General features: G+C 40.0%; 1 protein-coding gene across 3 annotated transcripts in view; it reads left to right on the top strand.

Moving 5' to 3' along the window:
* Positions 1-14609: 14609 nt before the first annotated feature.
* FBXW7 (F-box and WD repeat domain containing 7) overlaps positions 14610-27548 on the top strand; it is a 217388-nt gene continuing 204449 nt past the window's right edge. For 2 of the 3 annotated variants that reach the window (XM_046656230.1, XM_046656228.1), the window contains exon 1: positions 14610-14740. The gene's annotated coding sequence lies outside the window, so the exon portion shown is untranslated. The remainder of the gene's footprint in view (positions 14741-27548) is intronic. The other variant, XM_046656231.1, reaches the window with a different exon arrangement.

The following is a 27548-nucleotide window of genomic DNA, read 5'->3' as shown; positions in this document are numbered from 1 at the left end:
TACCTGTGATGAATTAGGATGGTGTGCGGGTGCAAGAAAATGCACTGGCCTATAGAGTAGCTCTTTAAATAAAAGATATGGGGGACAACGATAATTATTAGCATGTTGGAATTGGTTGGTTGGTGTTAACCGCTAGAGGAGCCATGAAGGAAGCATGTAACAGGCTCAGATCAGAAAACCATTAATTTAGAGCACAGGTTGAAAGAAAGCCAGAAATCTTCCATGGCATCTTTTAAGGGGAATCTCATCTCCTGTAGACAGAGGGTAGACAGAGCTGGAAAATAAGACCTCAAATTTGATCTTAAGTATAGCAGAACTAAAAAGGAGGTTGCCAGAAGGTTCTTATGCTAAAATTCGAGACCTGAAAGGGAAGGAGAAGAGCACTGAGACCTCCAATGGGGATGTTTGGGTCGACGGGATTGAGGATTCAGCTCCCCAGATTCCTCTGAACATTCTGAGCCAGAATTCTCTGGAGCCCTTCCTCTTGCTAAAGGAAACCAGTCTCCGATCGCCTGGAGATTGTGCAAAGCTTTACCTAGGGCAGATGCCGTCCAAGATTTGCAAGATGACTCTTGTCCGTAAGATCTTTCCTGGTCTCTCTTTATTGCTTTTAGACTAACAATTAGAAGTCTTCTTATGAGCCAAGCAGAGAAATACTGCTATATGAAGAAAGGGATTATTCACAAAAAGCACTGCAAAACCTGGCAAATATGTATCAGCAGGAGCTGGGAGAATTTGCCTGGAAATGGATCTTAAAGGTGCTGGATCAGGGAGGACAGACTATATATCAGGACAGGGGAGAGTTTATTAATATGGGTGTATTATCCAGAGATGCAAGTCTTAATATCCTGGTAGAACTGTACCTAGTACATTGCAAGAATGGCCTTGAAACTTGAAAACAACAATGAGATGGAGATGCTGGAATTTCTTAGAAGAAAGATGAGGAAGGGGTAAAAAAATTCAAACAGGTTGGAATTAAGAATGCATTTATTATACAGCACCAGAAAACCCACCAGCTAACAATGTTCCCTGGGAAGGCTCAGAGGACATTGCCTTCACTAAAGTGATAAGGAATGTACTAATACATTCTGAGAAGTTCAGAATTGCTTGTCCTCTAGATCAAGATTGATGGCAAGAGATGCCCCAGAGTCAATAGCAATAACAGGATTCTAGAGGCCGGGTTGGCAGCACTGGGCCATCAGGGGCAACAGGGATATAATTATGGTCGCTTACATCAACCTGAATAAATCTTAGGGACCTAATGTTGATGGGGGGAAAAGTGAGTCCCAGAAGAACAGGTGAATTATTTAGATTTTTAAAACATGCAAAATGAAAATGTATGTGTGTTTATGTGTGTGTATGACAGGATAGTAAACACAAAACCAGAATAGTTCTGTGGGAAGAAGCGGGAAGAAAGAGGGAGGAAGAGGGAAGAGACTAGGGATGGAGGAAGGTGTATAACAGGACTTCTAAGGGATTGGTAATATTCTCTTTCTCAAGGCAAGTGGTGAGTACGTGGGTGTTCATTCTATTGTTATTCTCTATACACATAAATTGTACTTTCTGAATGTATTTAATATTTAACAAAAATAATTTAAAGAAGTGAAGCCTAACCGTAATTCCTTGCTAGTTGTGACTTACAGTAGAGAGTAGTGGTGGGAACGTGGGTGTTGGGCTTTGGTATCAGATAGACCCAAATTCAAGTCACTTCCTGGCTGTACAACCTTAGGGAAGTTCCTGAGTCTCTGAGTGATAGGTTTCTCACCAGTAAAGTGATTTTGATAATATCTGTCCAGCAAGGTAGTAGTTAGGATTAAGTGAGACAATTTGCATAAATCTTATAGTCAATTCCTGGCACATATCAGGTGCTTGAGAAATAACAGTTGCTATTTAATAGATTTTTCCATGCTTCCCGTTTATTCCCTTTTAGAAATTTTCCGTCTTCCTCATTTGACTTTATTCAACTTAATTATTTCCTGCAAGCAAAGCATTATGTTGAGTGGGCTACACCTTAATTTTTAAAAGATATTTTAAGTTAGTTTTAAAATACCATTATCTCATTTGATGCTCTCTTTCTATCCTCAGTGCCTAGTACAGGTTGGAACATGGAAGGCGCCCCAATAAATCTTAGCAAATGAATGAATGTAGAAGGTAGGTATAATGGGTTGAATTGTGTTACCCCCAAATTCATATGTTGAAATCCTAACCTCTAGTACCTCAGAATGTAACAGAATTTGGAGATAAGGTCTTTAAAGAAGTGGTTAAGTTAAAATGAAGCCTTTAGGGTCGGGCCCTAATCCAATATGACTAGTGTCCTGATAAGAAGAAGAGACCGTTAGGGATGAGCTCCTACAGAGGAAAGGCCATGTGAGAACACAGCAAGAAGGCAGCTGTGTGCAAGCCAAAAAGAGAGGCCTCAAGAGAAACCAAACCTGCTAACAGCTTGATCTTGGACTTTCAATCTCCAGACTATAAGATAGAAATTTCTGGTATTTAAGCCACTTGGTCTGTGGTATTTTGTTATGGCAGCCCCAGCAAACTAATACAGTAGGGCAAATATGATTATCCCCTTTATCAATGTGTAAACTGAGTCTCAAGGATTAAGACCCATACAGACTTATATAAGCAGTAAAAGGGCAGCGGTGCCCATTGAATTGAATCTAGATGTCAAGTTCTGGTTCTTTCTACTACAGCATGCTTCTTTTCAAATTGTGCTATGTTAAGATGTTTCAACCTGTACAAACGTGTTAAATTAAATTCTTGTTTTTATCAAAATAATATATAGGCTTCTAAAAAACAAGAGTCGTGTGCCTTTCCCCTCATCTAATGTGGCTTCCTTAGAGGCAACTACTTTCAACTCTTTAGGTGGTTTTCCCCTTAGCATTTGTATCTAAATAACATCCTAATACAGCTATGTCATGATTTTTCAAATCAAGACATCATCTATTATTAAAAATGGGTCTTTAATCATCTCAGCACACACACACACACACACACCCCCACTATCTCACCTCCTACATCTTAATAAAGTTTTATCACAATCTTTGATTCTTTTCTTCTTCCATACTGTCTCAATTTTCTCCAGGTTAATTTTCTTTTTTGCTTTCATATTAGACTTTCCTCAAATGTCTTGTGATCCTTGGCTTCCATTCATACTTAAGAAAAACCTGTTTCTGCTTTACCCTGAATCCGTGCCTTCAGAGGCAACTAGTGACTTCAATTTTGGACATTTTCTGGGATACTGCACCAGGGATTGGCTGCTTATTGCTGGACACTCTGCTGCAGGAACTTGTGCTTTAGCTTCCTTTTCTCTAAGTTAGTTATTCCTTATCCACCAACCTTCTATCTTCTAGAATTTCCTGACATCTCTTTTCTGCAGTCATCTCATCTCCTGTTCTCCTTGTACTTTTTGTGCCTTTTTATTCCTTTACTGTTATTTTAAGGAGTTTTGAGAGGAAGTGGAAACAAACGCAGGTTTTTAAACAGTAGCCTACATTTCTAATTTTGACTTTTCTTGGGTTTCTATTATTAGACAGTAAGTAATGGTTAGTATCACCTCAATGTAAATGAATAAAAATATCCCTGAGTAACTATTTTTCCAGTTGTCTCTGTCAAAGCTTCTTTTACATTGAAAACCCCAGCTTGCGTTATGAGTAAAAAGAGTAATATAATATTTCATACTTAGTTATCACTTAAATCTGAAGACTTTCGTGTTTTGAGCAAGGTGAGGAGGGTGTGCACACAGGAGGAGGGACCCGTATGGAGTCAAATTCTGAGCAGGCTGAGGAGGCCTTCCACATGGAGGGTGACCTGGTGTGTGGTAGTGAAGCCTGAGCTGGGAGAGGAGAGGATCTCCACTTAAAGGAAGCAGGGCTCCTTGGTAGGGTGCCACATTCAGCATATAAAAATACAGCAAATATTTAGTAAATAAGAAATTATTGCATAAGACATACCTACACTAAATATTTATTCATATTTATCTGAAATTCAAATTTAACTGAATTTAACGTATATTTAATTTGGTAACCTTGGAGAAATGGCCAATTCCAGCACTGGGGCAGGGAAAGTACAACATTAACCCAGAACATTCTGTTGTGTTAGAAAAAAGAAAATACTCAAAGAATGATGGGACAAAATGACATAGAAGCCAATTTGAAGGGATTCCCACTGGCCAAATATGGGGCAATTTAAGCATCAAAATAAATGATACTAGTAACAGATTATAATCCATTGAACAAAACAGGAAACCGTGAGGCCACACTCATATAAGTAAAAGAGTAAAATGAAAGTTTGATGAGGAATAAGATATTTATTTTGATATAAAGTAACTCCTCACAAAATTAATACTTATTAATTCCAAACAGAAAAAATAGTAACTTCATTTTGGAGTTACTCATTGTGGAGAAGCCTGGCAGACACCATTTTAATCAAATGATTAAAGTGAATGTCATCAGTAATAAGACAAATTGAAACTGAACATCATCTGATGAGATGCAGTAAGATTGCAGCGTCACTTTGGTGATATTCCTGCTAAACACAAGGACACCCAAATTGAGGGATCTTCCACAAAATAACTAGCTATAACCTTCAAAAGTCTGGAGGTCATGAAAGTCAAAGAAAGAGTGAGGAAACATTTCAGACTAAAGGAGACTAAAGAGATGTGACAATTGCAACACACATTCTGAAGCGTGTTCTTTACTTGCTATGAAGGATGTTATGGAAACAAGTGATGAAATTTAGTGGGGGTCGTGTCTCAGGATTAGGTACTACGGATTATTGATGTTAATTTCCTGATTGCGTTGTGATTATGTGGGAGAACGTCTTCTGTATGTGCTCTTAAGGATTTGTAGGTGATGGGGCACTGGGCTGACAATTTACTCCCAAACGGTTCAAGATAAAACAAGTTCCTTATATTATACTTGCAACTTCTCTGTAGGTTTCAGATTGTTTTAAAAGAAATAAAAAGAATACTTATTTTTGGTTTCAAAAGGGAAATGAATATTTAATCATTCCTACATATGGGTCTAAAACAAGAGCTTAAAATGTCACTAATAAGATGTGTTTTGCAATGATGACGTAAGAGACTAGAAGCCACCATCTGGAGATCACAAATTCATTTGTTGAAAAACGCTCCTGAAATTAAATTACAGAATTTTTAAACTACAAGAGGCAAAAAAGAGGATTCTATGTATTACTGATATTTATATGCAAAGCATTGGGGAAAACTGCTGTTTAAAACAAAAAGCAATGGTAGCTATTTCTGGGGTTTAGCCAGTGGCATTTCATCTCTGGGATAGATAATCCTTTTAAGAAAAACATCTTTAGGGCTGGCCCAGTAGGATAGTGGTTAAGTTCTTATGCTCCCGCTTCAGAGGCCTGGGGTTTGCTAGTTTGGATCCTGGTATGCCCTGGCGAGGACCTACACCCTGTTCATCAAGCCACGCTGAGGCAGCATCCCACATACAAAATAGAGGAAGATTGGCACGGATGTTAGCTCAGGGACAATCTTCCTCACCAAAAAAAAAAAAAAAAAAAAAGGGAAACATCTTTAAGGGTTTTATGGGTTGAATGTTCACATGTTGAAATACTACACTGCCATTCCCTGGGTTATGGTACTAAGAGGTGAGGCCTTTGGGAGGTAATGAGGATTATATGAGGTCATTAGGGTGGGGCCCTCATGAATGGGATTAGTGCCCTTACAAGAGTTAGGAGAGAGGTTGCTGCTTTCTACTCTCCATCATGTGAGTATACAGTGAGAAGTCTGCAGTCTGTGACAGGAAGGGGGCTCTCACCAGAACTTGACCACGCTGGCACCCTGATCTTGGACTTCCAGCCTCTAGAACTTTGGGAAATAAATTTCTGTTGTTTACCAGGCACCCAGTCTATGGTATTTTGTTATAGCAATCAGAACAGACTAAGACAAAGTGTGTCAGACATGGCTAATTTCCTGCTCTTTATCTATTCTTCCCACTTTCCTTATTAACAGAACTCCAACTTCACTTTGGGCCACAACGGCCAGCTAAATTACTCCTAAGCCTTCTTTAGATCTAGGCCTGGTCCCAAGGACCCACTCTATCAATGAGACTCAAATAGAAGTGTGCTGGAAATGTTGGGAAAAGAATCAGCTTTTCCTTATATGGGCATCACCCTTTCCTCTTCCTTCCAGTCTGCGATTTGGATGTGACTCCCGAGGAACAGCAGCCTATTTGTGACTCATTAGGCAACAGGCTTGATGATAAAAGTCAATGTGACATGGATGGCAATAAGGATGGCAAAGAAAGAAGAATAGCTTGGGTATTTGATAGCATTACTGAGCTGCCGTGCCAACCATGGACTCCCTACAAGTGGCTTTTTCATTAAGAGAAACAGAGAACCCTCTACATGTTTATAACAGTTGGGTTTTCTGTTATTTGCATTTGTATATATTATTAATGAGTTTGATGGGCTTTTTTTGTAAAAGGTATGGACCCAAGAGAGTTGAATTGTGTGCTCAATAAAGTAAAGAGAACCTTGTATGTAAGGAGATTGTGTTGGAGAGACGTGAGGAAGGTGTTTTAGAGTAGCAAATACAGGGTGATTGGAAGAGACCTAAAGAAAGACATAATTACTAAGAAATTCCCGAAGGCTGCAACTGGCCAACTGTTTTAGGAAAAGTTATACCTGACATTGATTTTGAAGTTGTTTCCTGTGCTGTAAGTTGGTTCTTATACTATAACCCTTTGTTACCCCTTAGCCTAAAAGTCTGCTACATAGAATGGTCTTGTGTTAATGAAATGAAATAGTAGTGTCCAGTGTGGGGCAAGGCATTGAAATGATGAGGATGCCAGCCACAGTGGAGAGAGCTGGCTCTGAACTTTTCATGGAATATAATAACCAATTTTATTTGGTTATGAAAAGAAATGTCTGGAATGTAAGTCTGCAGAAGCTGAGGATATCTTCATCCTTGAAATGCAAGCCTATTTGTTGAAAAGGAAGCCTTAAACAAACACCTGGAGAAGCAGATGTTCTATTACGTTGTACTTCTTTTACAGAAGTCAATCTCTAAGGTTTTTGTTTTCTTTTCTCTATAAGTTCTTTTGTAGTCTGGATTGGAACTCAGAACTCATGTTTCTATAAAAACAGTATAACAAAAGGGGGTTGCATTCTCACATCAGGTCACAGAAGCTATATAACCCAACCCCAATAGACTAGAATGCTAACGCAATGACTTGCTATTTCTTATGTTTCTCAGTGCAAACTTGGTATTAAACTCAGCAACTCAACACGACACAACTTTATATTTTTCTCAGTTCACTGTCTGATAGAGGTCAGATAGCACTCCTCCACGCAGCAACTAAAGAATCTGGACTCCTTCTAGCATGTGATCCAATATCTTAACATCTTTTGCTCTAAGCATTGTAGACAGGGGAGAAATTGCAAGCTGATCAGACTTTAGGGATCAAGCCTGGGAGTGGTACACATCGCTTCTACCTGCATTCTGCTGGTCAGACTAATCACAGGGTCCCAGCCTAACGACAAGGGTGGCTGGGAAACATAGTCTTCTTATGTGGCCAGGAAAAGGAAAGGGAATGTGGGCATCTTGCACCTATTTTGCAGGATTTTGTGAAGACTAAATGAAATAACTGCACATTCTAGGTTCTTGACAAATGTTATGACCTTCCCTTCCTTTGGAATCAGCCAAGTACACACTAATGGTGGCAGGTTGCAGTGTTGGTGGGTTCTGATGCAAAGGACTTCTAGTGAGAGGGTTTTGGTAAAGGAAATCAGGTGCAGATTCTGGTAGAGCTGAGCAGAGGTGGTGGTGCCCTGAAATGTGGGTTGAGAATAAGAGAAGATAAAGCACTGTGAAGTTTGATGCTCTTGAAAGGATTCCCGGAAAGTTAGGACAAATTCAAGGAGAGGGGAAAGAGGTAATAGGGTTTTGGCTGGGAGAAAGATCAGGGCTTTCCAAGGAAGGCATGGTGGGCAAAGGTGGAAGGAAGCAGTGTCTACGAAATTGTACAGGTTACTTTCGGAAAATAGGGGAATGCTCAGTACCTCAGTGAGTGACTCCTGCAACTACTGAAGTTGTACTAAGTGCAGTAAGTCAAAGGGGAGTGAAAAAGCTACTGACAAAAGGGAGATCATCCTTTACTGAAAATACATAATGCTCTTAGACTTAAAATATAACATTTTTAAAAAGAGAGGAATGATAACATAAAGCAACTACTTCCAAATATTAATGGAGAGTCCAGTTTTTAGTTTCTCTAAAAATATTTATATTTAAATATGATTGAAGAATGCAATGTATGAACCTTGATTGGATCCAGTTTGGGGGAGGGCGCAAGCTCTTAAAAATATTGTATACTTGAAATTTGCTAAGAGAGTAGATCTGAAAAGTTGTCACCGCACCAAAACAACAAAAAAAGGTAACTATGTGAGGTGAAGGGTGTGTTAACTAACTTTATTGTGGTAATAATTTCAGACTACGTATGTATATAAAATTATCACGTTGTACACCTTAAACTTATACAATGTATTTGTCAGTTATATCCAAATAAAGCTGGAAAATATATTGTTGGGACAATTAGAAAAATTTATATATGAGCCATGTTTAGATATAGATTTGGGTTAATTTTCTTAGGTCTGATTCAAGGTTCGGGTTAGGTCCATCTTTTTCCTAGGTGACAGCTGAAGTACTTGGAGTGAAGCATGATGACGCCTGCAGCTTAGTTTCAAATGGTTCAGAAAAAGTGCATAAAGCAAATATGGCAACATGTTAACAATGACTGAATCTAGGTGGCAGGTGTGTGAACACACATTATATTACTGTTTTGACCTTTCCGTATCTTCAAAAATTGTCATAATGAAAACCTGAAAAATGATAATAGATTTGAAGGTTTCTAGCAAGTGATTATTTATTTGCTTATCAAGAAAGTTTAAGGTTAAATTATCAAAGATTACAAGTGATCCAGTTATTGCATTTATTTTCTATTAAAACTAGTAGTCATCTATCATTCATTTTTAGAATCAATCTTTTTGAAAACCCAGATGATGCTAAAGGCGACAAAGGGGCAATCTCATCAAACAGCTAAGTTTACTAGGGTGATTTGTTCTTGTATTTAAAAATGTCATTAAGTTCTGATATCCTCCAATATTTTTAACAGCATTGTGAAATTATTAGGGAGCTGATCACCAAATCCAAGGTCCTTTTCTGCATTATTTGGCACTGCTAACCACTGTGTTCTTTTGTGCAGCTCTTTTCTCAGATAATGTAGACGTATGGTAATTCTTTGAAGAGGCGATGGCGCCTAGTGACGGATTGACTATAAAGGATGAAGGGGAGAGTGGAGAAACCCACTTTTTTTTAAAGCAAGTTTCCATGTAATCCATTTTTAGCACTGTTATTTATGTTAATCTTTAAAAATTTTATTTATTTTCGTTTGTATCAATCTTAATCTAATCCTAAAGCTGTTAGGTGTAAAATAAAGTCTCCTTACTCAATGGTAGAATAAGAGGTTTGCCATGGGGAAGTGAACAAAACTCTATAAACCATGGGAATTAATTTACCTTACTGCTCCAGAAGACTGAGTCAGTGTGATATAATGGCAAGCTTACTCTATTTGAAGACTTGGGGTGGAGTCCAGGCTTCCTATTTATTTGCTCTTTTAACCCTGAGTAAGTCGCTTAATTTCTCTGGGTCTCATATTCCTCCAGTTTTAAAATATCACTGACTCCAAAGAAAGAACTGACAGATAAGAAAATGATAAAAACAATCAAAAAGAAAATTTGTCAGGTAGTGATATGGATGGTATGTATTTGATGTTAATGAGTGAAATTAAAAAAGAAAACCCAAAGAAACCCAAACCAATCATGTATTTTAGCAGGAACTTTAGGAGGAAAGAAAAAGCCATTGTAACTTTTATAAAATAAATGAACCCGGGAAATGAAAAAAAAAAATCTGTGGTGGGGAAACACTTTGTCATATAGTTGGCTGTAAAATACAAAGCAGCAAAGAATAGAGTTTAGTTACACGGATTCAAGAGAACAAAAATTGCCTTTATTTATTTGAGGGAAACTAAATCACAACAAAACCCAAAACCACTATGAGGGATTTCAGCAATAATTTAATAGTTGAAAGCATGGCATTATTTTGGAAGTGAAAAAAAAAAAATAAAAAATAGTCTTATCCTACTCTTAAGAAGTTTATATTCAAATTCATAAAAGATAATTAGGTAAACTCTAATTATTCTTATTTTCAAAGAACTTTTCCCAAATATAAGTCACTTGGTAGCATTACCTTACCTGAAATATATTGTTCAAATGTGTACTATAAAAGGATACTGGAAAATGGGGCATCTCTGAGATTAGGCATGAAAAAGATAATGTCACACTTCACAAAAAGGAAATCCAAATGGCTAGTTGATATGTAAAAAGGTCCTCAACAGCGTCAGTAATCAGGGAGATGCAACTTAAAACTACAATGACACACTACCACACACTCACCAGACAGGCAAAACTAAAGAGTGAGGGTGTAGTTGAGGGTGTGGAGCAAGGGGATTCATACATGGTTGGTGTGAGTATAACACTTTAGAAAACAGCTTGGCGTTATTTATTCAAGTTTATGACACACATTACCACTCCCAGGTATATACTATACAGAAACTGATATAGATGTGATGGAATACATCTATGAAGAATGTTCACAGCACCATTTATAACAGCCCCAAACTGGAAACAACCTAGACGTCCATCAACAATAGAACAGCTAAATAAATTATGGCATATTGCTACAATGGAACACTGTAATATGCAGCAATTAAAATGAACAAATTACAGCTATATGAACCCGAACAACATACGGATTAAAAATGATGTTGAGCAAAAGCAGTAAGCACAACAGATTACATATTATGTTGTTCCATTTAATAAAGTTCAAAAGAAAGGGCAAAACTAAACAACATATTGTTTAGGGATGCACGCTTGTGACAAAACAATAGAGAAAAACAAGGAAATGATTATCACAAAAGTTAGATGGTCAACTCTAAAAGGGAGGGAGAGTTGTGTTCAAGAAGGTCACTGGGGGGGCTTCTGGGGTGCTGGCAATGTTCCATTTTTTGACCTGGTGAGTCACACTGAGGTTTCTTTCATTACTCATTATACTGATTAACTGCTTTATGCATTTCAATGTATATTTCACAATAAAAATGCGAAAGTAATTGAATATTGTAGATAGCATTTCTAGAAAGAAATTTTGCCAGATAATTTAGCTTATGAAATCTTTGACAGTAAAAACCACCGATGTGGGATAATAAAACTGATTAAACAGTCTCTCACAAGAGCTCGCTTTCAAGCGTAGGAGAAAAGAACCCTATGCAAATATCCCTTTGTTATATTTTAACAGAGTATGCAGATCTTTATCACAAACAAATTGATGAAGCAGGGAAAGAACTCTGTTACCTAAAACTTCAGAATTTTGAATGAATGGTTCTCTCCTCTGGATTAATAAGAAATAAAAGAACTAAAGAGATGCAGACCAAGTTGGAAATGCATGAACTTCCTCCTCTCCAGTCACCAGTCCCAGCTGTTTCCTCCAGTTAGCATGCTGGGTGGTGAGGTGGGTGGATCTTGCCCAGTAAGCTTAGCGCAGCTGTTCCTTCGTAAGTAGGTGGCTGAGGGCTCTCCTGAGTGCCATTCTATCTCAGCACTAAGGTTCTAAGGTGGAGCCACTGACAATGAAACCAAATCAGGCTGCTGAAAAACCAAACGTGGCACACACTTTTCTGGAGGCGTCCTCTGCTGGGCTTCAGAGCTCTGGTGTTTGCTCTCTTTTTATCTAAAGCTGACAGAATTTAAAATCTGAGGTGCTCAGCTTCACAAAATTCCCTATATCTGTGCACTTTACTCCTTCGATTTCCACCAGCAAATTAGGAAAAGGGACAAAACTAAAAAAAATTATTTTGTAGCCATATTGGGCCATCACTTAGTGGTTTGATTCCCTATGAATCTTATTTGGAAGGACATGGCAGGGGATTGGTCATGAAAAGACAGTCAAATCCAGGGTAGTTTAAGCAGGATAGTTAACCCGGGTCTTGGAACTTTGGATCAAGGGCAGGCAGGCAGGTGCTACTTTGTGAGTCTCTTCTCACTTGTGCAATACCCTCCTCCCACCTCCATCACTTTTTCTGCAGTATTTTAATAAAAACGAGCCCTTGGATTTACCCAGTTAGAAGTTTCCTAGGTCTACTGTTTGCCGATGGTGGTGGCAGTAACGGTAGAAACCTAGAGTCTCCCAAATCTGACTATAAACACTTGCTCCTTAACCCCTGAGGTGGAAAGACTTGTAAAATCCATTACTGCCGCCTGTAGAGGAGGCAGGGTGTGCCAGGGTCCAGCGACAGAACGGTGGAATCTGCTTCCTTTCATCGTTGCTGCTGCTTTTATCTCATTCTCACACTATTCACCAGAACAGGTTCAAGCCAGATTTCTGAGGATTTTGGTCTTTTTATCTTAAAATTTCTTTTCCTAGAGAACTATACTTTCAACTTCATGAGTTTTTACTTGAATTTACTTTCCAGGATAACATCTGTAGGAAAAGCTGCATAATAGTAATAATATTTATTTTAGAAAGGAAATAGCCTTTGAGTCAGACCTGAAACACAGGCCAAAATTTCTTGATGACGGTAATAGACACTGATTAACCACCAAGACCAGCTCTCCAAAGCTTCAAACGGCAAGCAAGAACGATTCCTAAAAGTGAGGCACTACTAAAGTCTCCCCTGAAAAACAGCCAAAATTCCTTCCACAATCTCAGGCAGGATGGCTCCCTTCCCTCACCCCGGCAATTCGTCTCCTTTTTCACTAAAGACTCAGGTTGTGACTCAAGCCGCACCCCCATTTCCTTTCTCGGGAGGGGGCGGGGAGAGAAGAGATGTATTACAACTCTAGTCTTCACAAGGCTATGCAGTTTACAAAGCGCTTGCATTTCCATCAACTCCTCTGAGCTCCGGGAGTGCCACGTGAGGGAGGCATTCATTCATTCACCAAACATTTGCTCCGCCCGACCACACGTTATCGGGCGCTGGGTCTCGCCCCACACCTCGGGAAGGGTGGGGTGCGCGCTCTCTGGAGCAGGTGCAGAGGATCAGGCTGCAGGACAACTCCTCGCTCAGTCCGGCTTTTCGAAGGCCCGTTTGGGGCCAATTGCCTCACCTTCGGGTTGTGCGCCCGAGCATGGCCGCGCGGCCTGGGCCTCCTCCTTGCTCCCAAAGGAGCAGTCACCACCTGCCCTGAAGGAAACCGCTAAGAGCAAGCTCTCTCCGCCGCCCTCGGGTCAGGGGTAAGATCAGGCGGCAGCTTAGGCTCCACTCGGCTCCTCCCCTTCCTCTCTTCAGTTCTGACGCGGCCGTAGAGGCGGCGGCAGCGGCGGCGAGTCCCGCGGCCCGAGTCGCACCCACCCGCTCGCCGAACCCCGACTTCCTCTTCCCTTCGAGCGTCATCAGAGCGCGTCAGAGTTGCCCAGGGCGGGGTGGTTGGAAAGGGAAAAAAAGGCCAGCGAAGGAAGCCTCGGAGCGGAAAGAAAAGGGCGGGGGGAGGAGAGCGGTTGCTAGGTGACTTGCGTCATCAGTCTGCGCCGCTTTCCTCCCGCCCCTCTCTCTGGAGTGAGGCGAGAGCCCCGCACAGAGCGAGGGAGACAGCGAGCTGAGCTCCGGGCGCTACCGCCACCGCCGCCGAGAGCGTGAGAGCGAGGGAGCATCCGAGAGACCCAGCCCCCGTGCACTGGCCGCCGCCGAGACCTCCGCCCTAACCTGGGCCAGCGGGAGCCGCCGCCACCCCTCTTCTCCCCCCCTCACCTTCCCGGCCGGCAGCGGCGGCTGCACACGCCGGAGCCCGAGCCCGAGCCGGAGCCGGCGGCTGGGGGGCAGGGAGGCGGCTACCTCGGGCCGGGACTAGTCAGCTGCTCCGCGGTGAGAGGACGCTGAGGAGGGGCCGGAGCTTCTGTCTCGTCCCGGCGCGCGGGGCGAGGGACCCCCAAGGTGTAGGGAGGGGGTCCCAGCCGCAGCGACACATGCGGGAGCCGGGAGCGGGGGCGGCGCCGAGCGGAGCCGGCCGGGTCCCCCACCTCGCCGCCGCCTCGGCCACCCTCCCGGGCCCGTAGCATCTCGCCTCGGAGTGTATGAGCCGGGGCCCCAAGCCCAGCAACCACCCCCCGGCCGGGGGGGCGGGGACCCCGATGTGAAGCGGCGGCCGGGGCGGCGGGGAGAGCAGGACCGGCGCGGCCGTCCTTTCCTTCTCTTCCCCTCCCCTCTGCCCCCTCGGGGGTCTTCTCCCTGGCCAGTCGCCGGCCCCCCGGCTCCTCGGCTGGACTCCGGGAGGAGTTCTTAGAGCCCCCTCCCCCGCCCCAGCCCCCAGGGCGGCGGGGCCGGGGGGGACCCGGGGGGCCGGCCGCAGCCTCCGCCTAGAGGAAACTTTATAAAGACAAAATCCGGAGCCTCTCAAACGTGACTGTCCCGGGAGAAGTGGCCCAGGACGGGCAGGAGACTCAGCCTGAAGAGACCCAGGAAGAGGAAAAGGAGGTAAGCGGGGCCGCCACCGCCTCTGCTCCAGCGGCGCGGAAGAGACCCGAGTGGCCGTCTGGTTTAGCGACACCAGCACCGCTTCTTCCTCACGGACGCGCCGGAGTCTTCCGCAGCTGCCGCCTCGGTCCGAAGGAGGAAGGGAACCAACCCACTTTCTCAGCGCCCCGGCTCTTCTCTAAAGTGTGAGTGGCCCCGCGAAAGGGAGTGGAGGGGTGGAGAGTGGGAAGATGCCGGTGCGACCTCCGGGAGTTCTGTTTGCCAGGAGTGTCGGGAGTGTGCGGATGAGCGGCTGTATCCTGACTCCTCACTGCGGGGAGGAGGTATTGGGTAGTCCTGTGTTTTGTAACCTTTTAGCTCTTTGTACGTGTGATATGCAAGCTTACAGGTTTCTCTTAGAGGAGTTCTTTCTCCAGAGTGGACACTTGCACCTTTCTGGCCACTGATTGGCAGAAGGAAATTGAGGAAGCCAGAACATATGTGCACACAAAGGACATCTCTGTAATATACCTTTTACTGGTGCACCGGTGTGAACAGCGCTGTAGTTTTTGTTTCTGGGCAAATCTTATTTTGCTTCCCAAGTGGGAACCTCTTTTACCCTGGGAATCCTGAAAGTAAAATTCTTTTCTTTTTTGACAGTCTTCCTTGAGAGATTTTCCTCTTGGTACAAGAGTTTTTTACCTTCTCAGTTTCTGGGTTCGATTCCTGTGGGTCAGGAGGACACTGTAACAGATTTTAATTACTCAGGAAATTCTCAGTTTTTATGAATCACAGCTAATTTGGAGGAGAGCATTTAGGACTTTAACCAGTTTATAGAAGTTGTTATATTTTTTCCTTTCCCAGATGCTTTGTATTTTTTTTTTAAATTTGAGTAGCATATGTCCTAATTGCTAGCGTTTTTATTTGGCAGAATGACTTGAGGCTTTGCGTGTTTGTGTTATCTTTACTTCTGTATCAAATGAGGAGAAACTTTTCATATTTAATTCTTTGAAGAATGATTTTTTTCCTTCCCTTATTTTAAAGGCGAAGTCTATAAAATCTTTGATTTGTGATTTAGGCATCTTCTCAGAGTGCCAAATTAGGATGCAGGAAAGCAGTTAACATTTCGTATATTTATACAGACCTTAAGGGTTAGGCATAGGGTGGAATTTTATATAAAGAACATAAGCAGTACTATTTGAGAATTAGGGTCCCTCTAGACAACTGTGTGGGCTCGCTGTTCCTGAAGCCACTGCTGAGAGAAGCTTTGTGGGAATGAATGTAAGCATAGGGTTATCTATGGTAACTTTTCTATTCAGGATCTTGATTAAATGTATTTAAAACTTTCTGAAACACTGTTTTCATCCTGAACTTTTTCTCCTTTGAAGTTATGAGTTCTACACGTTTGTTAGCCCCTAAACTATGTAACAATTTGTGTATTTATCAAAAACCTGTCCCTTAAAAGTTCCAAGACACATCCAGAGTTTGTGTTTTGCGAAAGGCTAGAACAAGCTGGAGTTTGTCTTTTCCTGGTTTTATAGATTTTGATTGTTCCTCTTTACCATCATCTTTCCTGACTCTGTCTGGCTTAGAATAATTTCTTCAATCCCTTTGATCACTTTTCCCTCCTCTGGAACTTCTGTTTTGTGTTTCTTTAGTGCTTTGTTCTTGTGCTTTTGTAAGGATCCTTAAATTCTGTCTATGTTAAATGGGTACTGACATGCACATATTAAGCAGTGGATGTAATGTTAGATGTGGAATCAAAAACAAATGTCGTTGGATTTGTTGTCTTATTTTATGACCTTGAGGAAGTCATGTATCCCGTGTTTCACAAAGATAGGAGGAAGAGAAATCTAGTCTAGCTTGGCTGTTTTCTGGGGAGGAAGGGAGGACAAACCAACAAACTATAATTTGAGTATAGGTTGTACTCCATCAAAGTTGCTTACTAACTTGAAGACTTACTTTTTATTGCTTTGACTGTAGATTGGTTAAAAATCATGGTAATGTTTTTATTGCATATTTGGGTAGCAAAGAAACAAAGTATTTGGGGCCCTGCCTTTGAGATGCTTTTACTTGTGGGTGGCAGAGGCAATGAAACAAATTGTACGAAATTGTAGGAAAGGGCGAATGGACCAGTATTTATCAGTGACTGCTGTATGTCAGATACTGTGTTTGGTACCTTATAAGTGTAAATGTATTTGTCCATTTTTCATTAGGGAAATGTTGATGTTGGACTGTACAGAATTGGAGTGTCTGAGCTAACTCTGGAAGGGTCTCTTTTAGGAAGAAAAGAGCAGGTGGAGACAAAGTATTTAAGATTTGGAATTGGAGGGTGTGAGGGACAAATGTAATTAGGAAGTTAGCGTGATGGAAATACAGAGGGAGGCTGTTGACTAGGCTTAGGGTCAGTTTGTGTTTGTGTGGATCCCTGTTTACAGCCTGAAGCAGCAATTGAGAACAGTGTTTCTGGGAGGATAGTTTTAGATGATTGAGGAGAAATTGTATTTTAGGCCAAGAGGCATTAGATCTGGATTAAGATTTTGTTTTTCTAGGGAACCAGCATTTTTACACCATGGTCATCAAAAAGCTATACAGATGGAGGAGTGAAAAAGAAGATGCTTCTGATATTTTGGAATGATGTTAGTAGTTTCTTGTAAAAAATAATTCAGAAATTGGGCAGTTCACTTTGTTTTCAACATTAAATTTTAGGGTGACAGTTGGATGCTGAAGCAATCTCAAGACAGTAAAATAGTTAAACTAATGAATGATATGCTGAAAATGTAGAGTTGGGAGTCATTTTCAAAGTATTAAGGTTTCCTGAGAGTGCTGATGGAGAGTAAAGTGCTGAAAAGTGAGTAGTTTTACTTGGGGGGCAGGGGAAGGGGAATCTGTTAAAGTTAGCAAAGACATAGTAGGAAGAGAGAATGGAGGAGACTCTCTAAAACAGAAGTTTTAAAAGTGGATAAGATTTGAAGTTGAAAAGGGAGGAACAGCCTTTAAACATGGCTACCGGTTCAGTCGTAGGGTGAATGATTCTATATTTTTGAAACAGCTAATAAGCTTTTTGTAGAGTTTATACGTCCCTTGAGGTTAAGTTCAGAAGAATATATAGGATTTCACTGATAAGGTACTTATACACAGAAGGACAGATTTGTGTCACCAAGTTCACGTTTTTAAAGTTTGTCCTGCACTATTATCCTAAGTTTGGTCTTTAACGTGATGAAGTGAGGCTAAAAATAGCTGGCAGAGAAGGCTGCTTCCCCTGCTCACAGTTGGTGTGTGTCTTTGTGTCCCATACAATGGAGGGGATATCCCTGTGTTGGCACAGCAGTGCTGAAAATGCCTTTTTTTTTTTTTTAAACTTTTTACTAAAAAACAAAACAGCTTGGCACTTACAAAAATTCAGACATCTTTGAAGCATGAAACACTGGAAAACTGTCTTTTTTTGTGGTGAAACCTGTAGCTAATGTGCATTTAGTGTTGACTCTGACAAGGATTAAGGATTGAGAAGTAGGGAATATATATATCCACACATTTTTGTGTTGCTTAGTTCAAATTCACCACCTTCCTGGTAGCTTCTTTGGCCTCTTAAGAGTGATAATTCCAATGGCAGAACCCTCTGGGGAAGAGATATTTAGACAGGGAGCTAGATTTAGGGTGATTCTAGGATGAGGATACAGGAACTGGAGTATATCCTATATGGGTGCTTTCTGTCTTCACCCTCTACTTTCCACAACATTTTTTTATGCAGGTAAAACCATGTTTAGATGAACTTAAAGGTCAGCCTTTTTGGGTTAACATGTCTTACTAGTCAAGACAGTGGGAGAGATGGGACTCTGATAGTGGGGAATGGTAGCTTATGCACTTTGCCTTGGCAACTTTGGGATTGATATGGGATGATTAAAGAGCCTTGGGGATGTGTGTTTGTGTTTGTGTGTTTTAGCACCAGATAACCCCAAAGCCCACACTTAGGCTAGCAGTGACCCAATTCATAGACTTTGGAGATGGTTCTTGGAGAAGTCTTGTGTTGTCTCTGACATCTCATTATGTAGAGGAGAGGTTGGCAAACTTTTTTTTGTAAAGGGCCAGTTAATAAATATTTTAGATTTTGTGAACCATATGATCTCTGTCACAAAGATTCAATTCTGCTTTTGTAGTGTGAAAGCAACCGTAGACAGTATATAAGCTAAAGAGTGTGGCTGTGTTCCAGTAAAACATTATACATAAAAACAGGAGGTATGAGCCAGCCCTGATGGCCTAGCGGTTAAAGTTTGGCGTGCTTCGGTTTGGCGGCTCTAGGTGCGGAACCACACCACTTGTCTGTCAGTAGCCATGCTGTAGTGGTGGCTCACATAGAAGAACTAGAAGGACTTACAGCTAGAATATACAACTGTGTATTGGGTCTTTGGAGAGGTAAAAAGAAAAAAAAGAAAGATTGGCAACAGATGTTAGCTCAGGGTGAATCTTTCCCAGCAAAAAAAAAAAAAAAAAAAAAAAAAAACCCCAAAAAAGCCCAGGAGGTAGGTTGGGTTTGGCCTGTAATTTATGGCCACCCCCCCCCCCCCCCCCAGGTGTAGACAACTGCCAAGTTCACCAACACAGAGTATGAACTTCATTCCATTAAAAAGCTGGGTGGTCTCTGTTTTCTAAATGTGATGAGTCCCCTGGAGGCTGTCTTAAAATGATTCTGCATAAAGCATAAGTCTATTGTTCAAGATACTTTTGCCTCCATAGTGATGAAAACTTTGGATTGAAGAGCAGGGGTATACAGCTTTGCTGTATTCTAAAGGGTAAATGTAGTGTGGATTAATTTGTTTCTTAAGTGAATCTATCTCAAATGTGTTGTTTAGAAAGGATAATTCACTTTGTGCAATTTTACATTATAGCTAATGTCAAAACGTTTGTTTCGTACGTTGACAAATACCTGCACTGGATGATGGTATCCTGGTTTTGTAAATCTTATTTATCTCAGGATTTCTCTGTTTATGGGAGGGGAGGGAGTTTCTTTTGCAAGTGATCACTTTTTAGTTATTTTTAAACACGCTCTTACTTTATGTAGTATTTCTGCACATATAATTGGTACTTCAATTCCTCTTTAAAAAAAAGAGTCTATATATCTGACAATTTTAGTATACCTTTTAGAAGGTCACTATAAAGTTAATTCTCGTATTCATTAGGAGAGAGTTCTTTCCTTGTTCTTTAAAAATCTTCCTTTTAATTTTTGCCTTTTCTAGTTATTTTATCATTGTCTCAAGCTTAAGGACGGGTATCGATGTAAAAGATACAAAGTGTTCATCTCATATCTGCAAATATTCCAAATAGTAGAAATATTCTGTATTGGTGACACTTTCGGCAGACCAGGGAAAAAGGTGTATTCGTTCTTGTTAAGCAAAGCTGAATTGTCTTTACAAACAAATGAGTAAAGTTGCTTTCAAATGCCTTCTTTAAACCTTTCTTCTTTGAGGCTTTTTTCCACTAAGTGTAGACCAGTGTATCTTATGCCTTAATGTACTTTTAGATTTTTGCTACTTTCTCATGGTACCTCATTGATACTTTATTATGATACCTTTCACAGCATGTTTAGAGTGTATTTTCTAAATGTATGTGACATTTCCTGGACACTATAGGATATATATTTCCTAATAGTGTTACTTTTCCACATACGTATATTTAAAATTTCCTCCTATTCCACCTTCAGAATTCTGAAATATTTGAGGGAACATCTGTACTTAATCTGGATATTGAACAAACTGATGTATAACAATTTTTCTAATACATTCCTTTAAAATTTTCAAGTAACACTTGATTTCTCTAAAACAGTAAGCTAGTACAAGAAAATATGAGAGCCTGTATTTGTGTTGTATTATCTTGCAGTGCCAGTAGTTGAAAAATAATAAGCAAAAATGCACAAGAGACCATATTGCTTGAGTATCTTATGTTTTGCTCTTTTCACAACACCTAAGGGATAGCTAGTAGATCAGTTAGGTATTGTGTAGTTTCTGTTGGCTATGCTCTGTCGCCTCTGCCCTTTCTTTCCAGCTGAAAAATAGCTGCTGGAAGTCTGGGTGGCTTTAGGAAGGAGATAGTATGTGCTGTGATGTGTGTCTGGGTGTACATGTATCTAGGGTATTGTGCTAGTTGCTCTTTTCTGCATGACTGCCCTGGACTTTAGGAGATAATGAAAGATATAGTACAAATTTTTTTTGGTGAGGAAGATTGGCCCTGAGCTAACACCTGTTACCAATCTTCCTCTTTTTGCTTGAGGAAGATTGTTCCTGAGCTAACATCTGTGCCAGTCCTCCTCCACTTTGTATGTAGGATGCCGCCACAGCATGGCTTGATGAGCAGTACACGGGTCTGTGCCCAGGATCCCAACCCGTGAATCACGGGCCACCGAAGGGGAGTGTGAGAACTTAACCACTATGCCACTGGGCTGGCCCTGCAAAATGTTTTTAATGTCACTTAGACTTTCCTCTGAGAGGGACATCGTTGGATAAGATACTATATTTTCTTCTGACTTTTTCATTTCACAGCATCCTAAATGAACCCATGAATGTATGTTAGTGCCAAATGTGAAGTCTCAAGGTAAATTGCTGGTTTGTTTTGGAAGAATGTCTGTATCTTATCAGACTTTTAGGATGGCATATTTTTTTTTTTTTTAAAGATTTTATTATTTCCTTTTTCTCCCCAAAGCCCCCCGGTACATAGTTGTATATTCTTCGCTGCGGGTCCTTCTAGTTGTGGTATGTGGGACGCTGCCTCAGCATGGTTTGATGAGCAGTGCCATGTCCGCGCCCAGGATTCGAACCAACGAAACACTGGGCCGCCTGCAGTGGAGCGCGTGAACTTAACCACTCGGCCACGGGGCCAGCCCCAAGGATGGCATATTTTTTAAGGCAGTGTAAAAGGTAATAATAGACCTTTGCATGACATCCTCTAGGTCTGAGAAGCAGTCGCTTCACTAATGATAGTGAGTAATTTATACTATCTAATGATTGGTAATATTATGCATACCTGGCGCTAGCAATATGTTGTTAATTCATTTCTCATTTACCTAATAAAATACATTCATACTATGGAGGCAGAAGACTCACTAGTTAGGCGGTACATTTCTTAGCTACATGGCCTTGGACAAGCTGCTTATCCTGATACCAGCTTCATCACCTGTTGATGGGGGAAAACCATGTTCCTCACAGGGTTCTTGTTAAGGTTAAATGAGATAATATAAAAGAGCTGTAAAACTCTTAGTCCAGTCCTGGCATGTAGTAATGTGACCCATTACTGTTAATTTATTAAGTGAAAGATCTTTTAAAATGTGATGTAGACAGAGGCTACAGTCCGGGTTTATATTGCCCATCATTTAAATTAGCCCTTGAGTTTGACAAATAATACTGAAGTAATTCTGCAGTGTTTTCAAAAGCGTCTGAGCTGGTGTATGATTCATTAACATTTTATTAAAAAAATCTTAAAAACTAGAGAAATTGCACAACTGCTGTGCTTATTATTTATAAAAAAGAAAGACTAATTTGAACATAACTGGAATTTGAATTCATCTCCAAACACCTCAGTAGTGCTTAGATCAGAGAGGACTCTTTTTTGAATAATTTACTGATTATCTCAGAAATTGACTATGGTTTAAATTGTCCATTTAGAAATATCAGGATGTAATTCAGTTATGAAGTCTTTTAACTCTCCATCTCTTTAGCCCTTGAGAATAAAAAGCTTTAGAAAAATCAAGAAGTTTAACAAGTTTTAGCTGTATCATTATATCTCAAATTAAGTTTGAAGGAATTTTAATTAGATGATTCTGTTTTAACTAGATTTTAGTTTTCTCCGTTTCCTAAAATGATCAGACAGTATGTGTGTTTGATATTCCCTTTTCATGCTTAGGATTTATTAAATACAAGATGAGTTTTCAGAAGTAACTTTTCCTTCAAGCTTGGCTTAATCAGTGTTCTATTGGCTAATATAAGAAATAAATGCATCTTGATCAATTTTGTATTTGGAAAGTATTTCTATTTTGAGAACAATTTGGCTATGCCTTTATAGCCTGTTTATTTAATAGAACTGAATATTTAAGATAAGTATATAAAAAAAATCCAAAGGCAGAAAGAAAGAAAAGATTGAGCTGTATTTCTTAGCACTGATTATCTTGCCAGCTCTTGTCCTCATTGTCTAACTTCTTTTTTTAAAATTTATTTCTTTATTGTGGTCATAATAGTTTGTAACATTGTGAAATTTCAGTTGTACATTATTATTTGTCAGACACTATATAAGTGTGCCCCTTCACTCCTTGTGCACCACCCCCCACCCTGTAACCACTAAACTGTTTTCTTTGTCCGTTAAGTTTGTTTATGTTCCACAAGTAAGTGAAATCATATGATGTTTGTCTTTCTCTGTCTGGCTCATTTCACTTAACATAATACCCTCAAGGTCCATCCATGTGGTTGTGGATGGGACGATTTTGTCTTTTTTATGGCTAAGTAGTATTCCTTTGTATATATATACACTATATATTCCATTGTATATATATATACTTCTTTATCTAATCATCGGTCAGTGGGCACTTGGGTTGCTTCCATGTCTTGGCTATTGTGAATAGTGCTGCAGTGAACATAGGGGTGCATAAGCCTCTCTGTATTGTTAGTTTCAATCTCACGTCTTTTAAGGAAAGTTTGCTTTAGATTTTGGTGTAAATGCAGAAATTAGATTGGCTAATATATTAGTGGATCTTTGGTTAAATGGTTAATTTAATGAATATTCTAGTTTTAGAAAGTTTAGTATTTTAAATAATTTCTTTGTTGGTAATTGGAGTTATGTTTCTTTCCATTTCAGAGATTTTCAAAAAAGAATTTTATAATTATGAGTAGGTTACTGGGTAGGTAGACGAAGAGCATAGTCTCTTTAGTGAGTTTAATTTCTTCCTGCTTATTTATTACGTATGTAATACCAGAAAGTTATATAAATAAATATGTGGGTCATCCTTTTTCTTTTGCGTAATTGGTAATTTCTTAATTGACTACTATGTGAATTTAATAATATAAACTTTGGAATGCTGCTGTAATGATTGGGGAACCTTTTTCTATATTGAGTATTACACAGGTAGAATTTTTTTCATTAGAGAAATATTAAAATTTTACCTTAATAGATTAGAAATTTAGAGCAGGAAACACAAAATTTCAGACTTCTGTAAAGACCATTTATTAGGAGAGGAGGCAAAGGATGTACAGAGGAGGGGAAAGGCAGATACCAGGGAGGATGGCTCCGGAAGTTTTGAGGTCAGTCTTAGTCAGAGGTCACACCCTGTTATTTCTTTGGGTTGGGGACGTGGGGTGTTACCACTTGTTATCTACCACCCTTTGAATATCTACCACCCTTTGAAATGTCTGTTAGATGATTGACTCTAGTTCCTAGCTTTTCAACATCTGGATTCTTTAAACCATTGAAGTTTTAATCTGTATGGGATAATCAGTATATCCTAGGGTGGGAAAATTTCCACAGTACCTGTTAGGGACAGACGAAGGGTTTTTGAGTACATTGGAGTTTCTTTTTTGTTTTGTTTTGTTGTCTTTTTCCCTCATTGGCCACATTTCCCTAGCTTTGCCTAAGAGGGATGCTTATAATTCTATATGTGTGACATAGTTGGAAGGCAAGCTTTGGTGTGGATAGACCCAAGTTCCAGCTGTGCTGCTGTGTGATCTTGGGCAAGTTATTTATTCTATGTGTGTTTACTGTAAAACTGGGATGATAATAATAGTACCTACCTCTCTCATAGGGTAGTTAAGAGGATTGAGTGAGATGGTACATCACAATGTCTGTCTCAGACTTAGCGCTCAATAAATGTTAGCTGTTGCAATAGTAGTAAATATTACAATATTACGTTATTGTTATGTCTGTGAGATTGCTGGTTTTTTGAATGGTGAAGGCATTTGTGATCTTTGCTTCTGAATATGTCGCTATTTTGAGTACTGCCTTTATTCAGCAGCAGATATTTACTGAACACCTGCTGTGTTGATCTAAGTGAACTAAACAAAAATCCCTGCCCTCTTGAAAGTTACATTCTGATTTGGCGAGACAGAATACACAAAGCAAAATAGTGAGCCATCACTCTGTGAAATTTGGTGTTTGGCTTTGTACGTCTAAGCCTCTGTTAACCAGCCCTCTCAGTCTTCAGCTTTAGATCTTTTTTGTTGCTGTGCTTGAGAGTGTTTAGTGGCAGGAGCCCCCTGAAAGCGTAGAACTAGTCTCATTGTCTTCAGCTACAGCTCTGTCTTATTTTTAAGGCAGCCTTCTACTCCTCATCATTTCCTTGATCTACTACTTAAATTGACTGCCACGAAACTTTCCTTTCAGTCCCAAACTTCTGTTTCACATTATTTATAGAAGTGTTGCTCCCCCTTAGCTTACCAACTTTTGCTCCTCCATGTCATTTCTTAAGAGAGGGGATACTAGAAACCTTTTTTAAGAAGTATTCCCTGACTAATCTAACTGTATACTTTTCCTTAACCTATTTTGTATTTCCCCATTCTGTGTGTTAGTAACTGAGATATTTAAGTTGCTTATTCTGTCTTTTTTTTAAAAAAAAATGTTTTTCTTGTCTCTTTAATTAAATTGTAAACCTTTTTGTGTCAGCAACCACTTTTTTATTCTGAGGCTTAGCTTCCTTACTTGAAAAAAAGATAATACCTACCTCACAGTGATGTTCTGAGATTTGAGAGAGAGAATGTGTGAGAAGGGTCCTGAGCTAAATCCTTAATAAATCGTAGTTTCTTTCCTTTGAACCACTCTAGTTCCTGAAGTTGGTATTGGACAGTCAGTGCTTAGAAAATACTTGTTAATATATCCTAAATTGAGGTTGGGAGTCTTTTAATTTAACTGCCACTTGTGTGAATAATTTCAGTTTTTACTTCCAGATAAGGTTCAAAAATATTACTTTTCAAGTGTCAGATGATAAAGGCTGAGGCTTTAATAAGAGATGGCATAACAGTGATCAGGAGCAGGGACTCAAGCCACCATTGTGTGGTTTCAAAGCAGCCTACTGCACTTATTGGTTGTGTGACTTTTGGCAAGTTAACTCTCTTGGCCTCGGTTTCTTTATTTGTAAGATGGGAGGAAATAATAACTGCTTCATGGATACTATGTTGTTAGATTAAATGAGATAATAAATGAGAAGCACAGAACCATGCCTGGCATATAACAGTGGCCCCAGGGGACATTTGGCAATATCTGGAGATGTTTTTGATGGTCACAACTGGGAGGAGGTGTGTGTGTGGGAGGTACTATTAGTATCTAGTGGGTAGAGGCAAGGTATAAACAATATACAGGACAGCACCCCACAACAAAAGATTATCTGGTCCAAAATGTCAATAGTGCCAAGGTTGGGAAACTCTGCTCTATAATTAAGCTCTCTGTCATTTGATATTTTCTTCGTATAAGGTGCTTTGCCAGTTAGATTCTGTATAAATAGTGATTATTGATAAAGATAGGTCATAGACATGGATAGGCCTCATTTAACTTTTTTGTTTTTGAGGAAGATTAACCCTGAGCTAACATCCGCCGCCAGTCCTCCTCTTTTTGCTGAGGAAGAGTGGTCCTGAGCTAACATCTGTGCCCATCCTCCTCCATTTTATACATGGGATGCCTGCCACAGCATGGCTTGATAAGCAGTGCATAGGTCCATGCCCAGGATCTGAACTGGCGAATCCTGGGCTGCCAAAGCCAAGTGCGCAAACCCAATTGCTACACCACTGGGCCTCATTTAACATTTTACAAAACAGACATAAAGGAAAATTAATAGATTTCATAATTTTTTTTTAAGATTATAGGGCAATTACTCCAAAAGTAATCTAAAAATGCTTATACTTATTCAGAAATTAGGAAAGGTTTCCAGGTGGATTTTACTAATTTGGTTTTTTAAAATGGCAAACTGTTCAGGTGAAGTGTAGGGGGCTTATGAGATGTGAGTGCCGTGATGTGTAAATATTCATAAAGTGAGATATACACTGATAAAAAAAAGCAGATATTAAGGTTACTGGAATGATCTATTGGGAGAAACCTGGGATCATGTCTGATTTTCATCTCTTCTCTCATGCTTTTTATCATTACTCACCAAGTCATGGGCTCTTTAACTTAGGACCTCTTTTTTTCTCTCTCTTCAGTTTTTCTCACTGTTTAAAATTGAACCCCTACCATTCTCTGTCCATTTCAGGAGTTCCTAAATTGATTTCTTTGTTTCTGTTCTTTATATTCCTACCTGAATTGACACTTTGTTTAAGGGAGAGCCTTTCTAGTCCAGAATCAATCTAGTTCCAACCTTCCTGCACTATCCCTTTATTTCTGGGAGAGAGTTAAGTGCTAATGCCCTAAGGCTGGAGCTGGAATGAACTAACTTATCTCCTATGCAGTGTTACTTGTGTACCATCTTTGGGAGAATTGGGAAAATGGTAAATCACATCATTTTCTGTGTTTTGTAGTTCAGATGATTTCCTTCACTTGTATCTAAAGATGAGGTACATCATTTATATATAGCATGTTTGTAGTTTAATGCATATTTCTGTGTGTGTATGTGTACATGTGTATACTTTGATGTATATTTGTCTCTGTACCTTGCTATTTCCTCTGCCTGAAGTATTCTTTTCCTTTCGTTTGCGAAACATTTTCTCTCTTAAGACCCTACTTAAATAATCATCTCCTCCAGGAAGCCTGTCTTGATTAATCTAAGTAGAGTTGTTTTTTCTTCTGGTTACCCACAGTATCTGTGTGGCTTTATAGCACTTAACTTTGTATTTGTACAAAGTGCTTATAGTTATTTGTATTTTTCTCTTTTACTGGTCTGTCTCTTTTTTCAGGGCAAGGGTGTGCCTTACTCATCTTTTCAGTTAATATCTCCTCCCCTCAAGTGCCTAACGTTTCCTGCCACAGAGTAGGCATACAGTATGTTAACAAATGAATGGAAGAGAGCAAAAAAAGCTGGGAAGTTTTTTAATAGGCTCTACAAGAGAAGGACATTATCTT

This window comes from Equus quagga, chromosome 3 (assembly GCF_021613505.1).
Source record: "Equus quagga isolate Etosha38 chromosome 3, UCLA_HA_Equagga_1.0, whole genome shotgun sequence".
In the NCBI taxonomy this organism is placed as follows: domain Eukaryota; kingdom Metazoa; phylum Chordata; class Mammalia; order Perissodactyla; family Equidae; genus Equus; species Equus quagga.
This window is presented reverse-complemented; position numbering and strand designations above follow the sequence as displayed.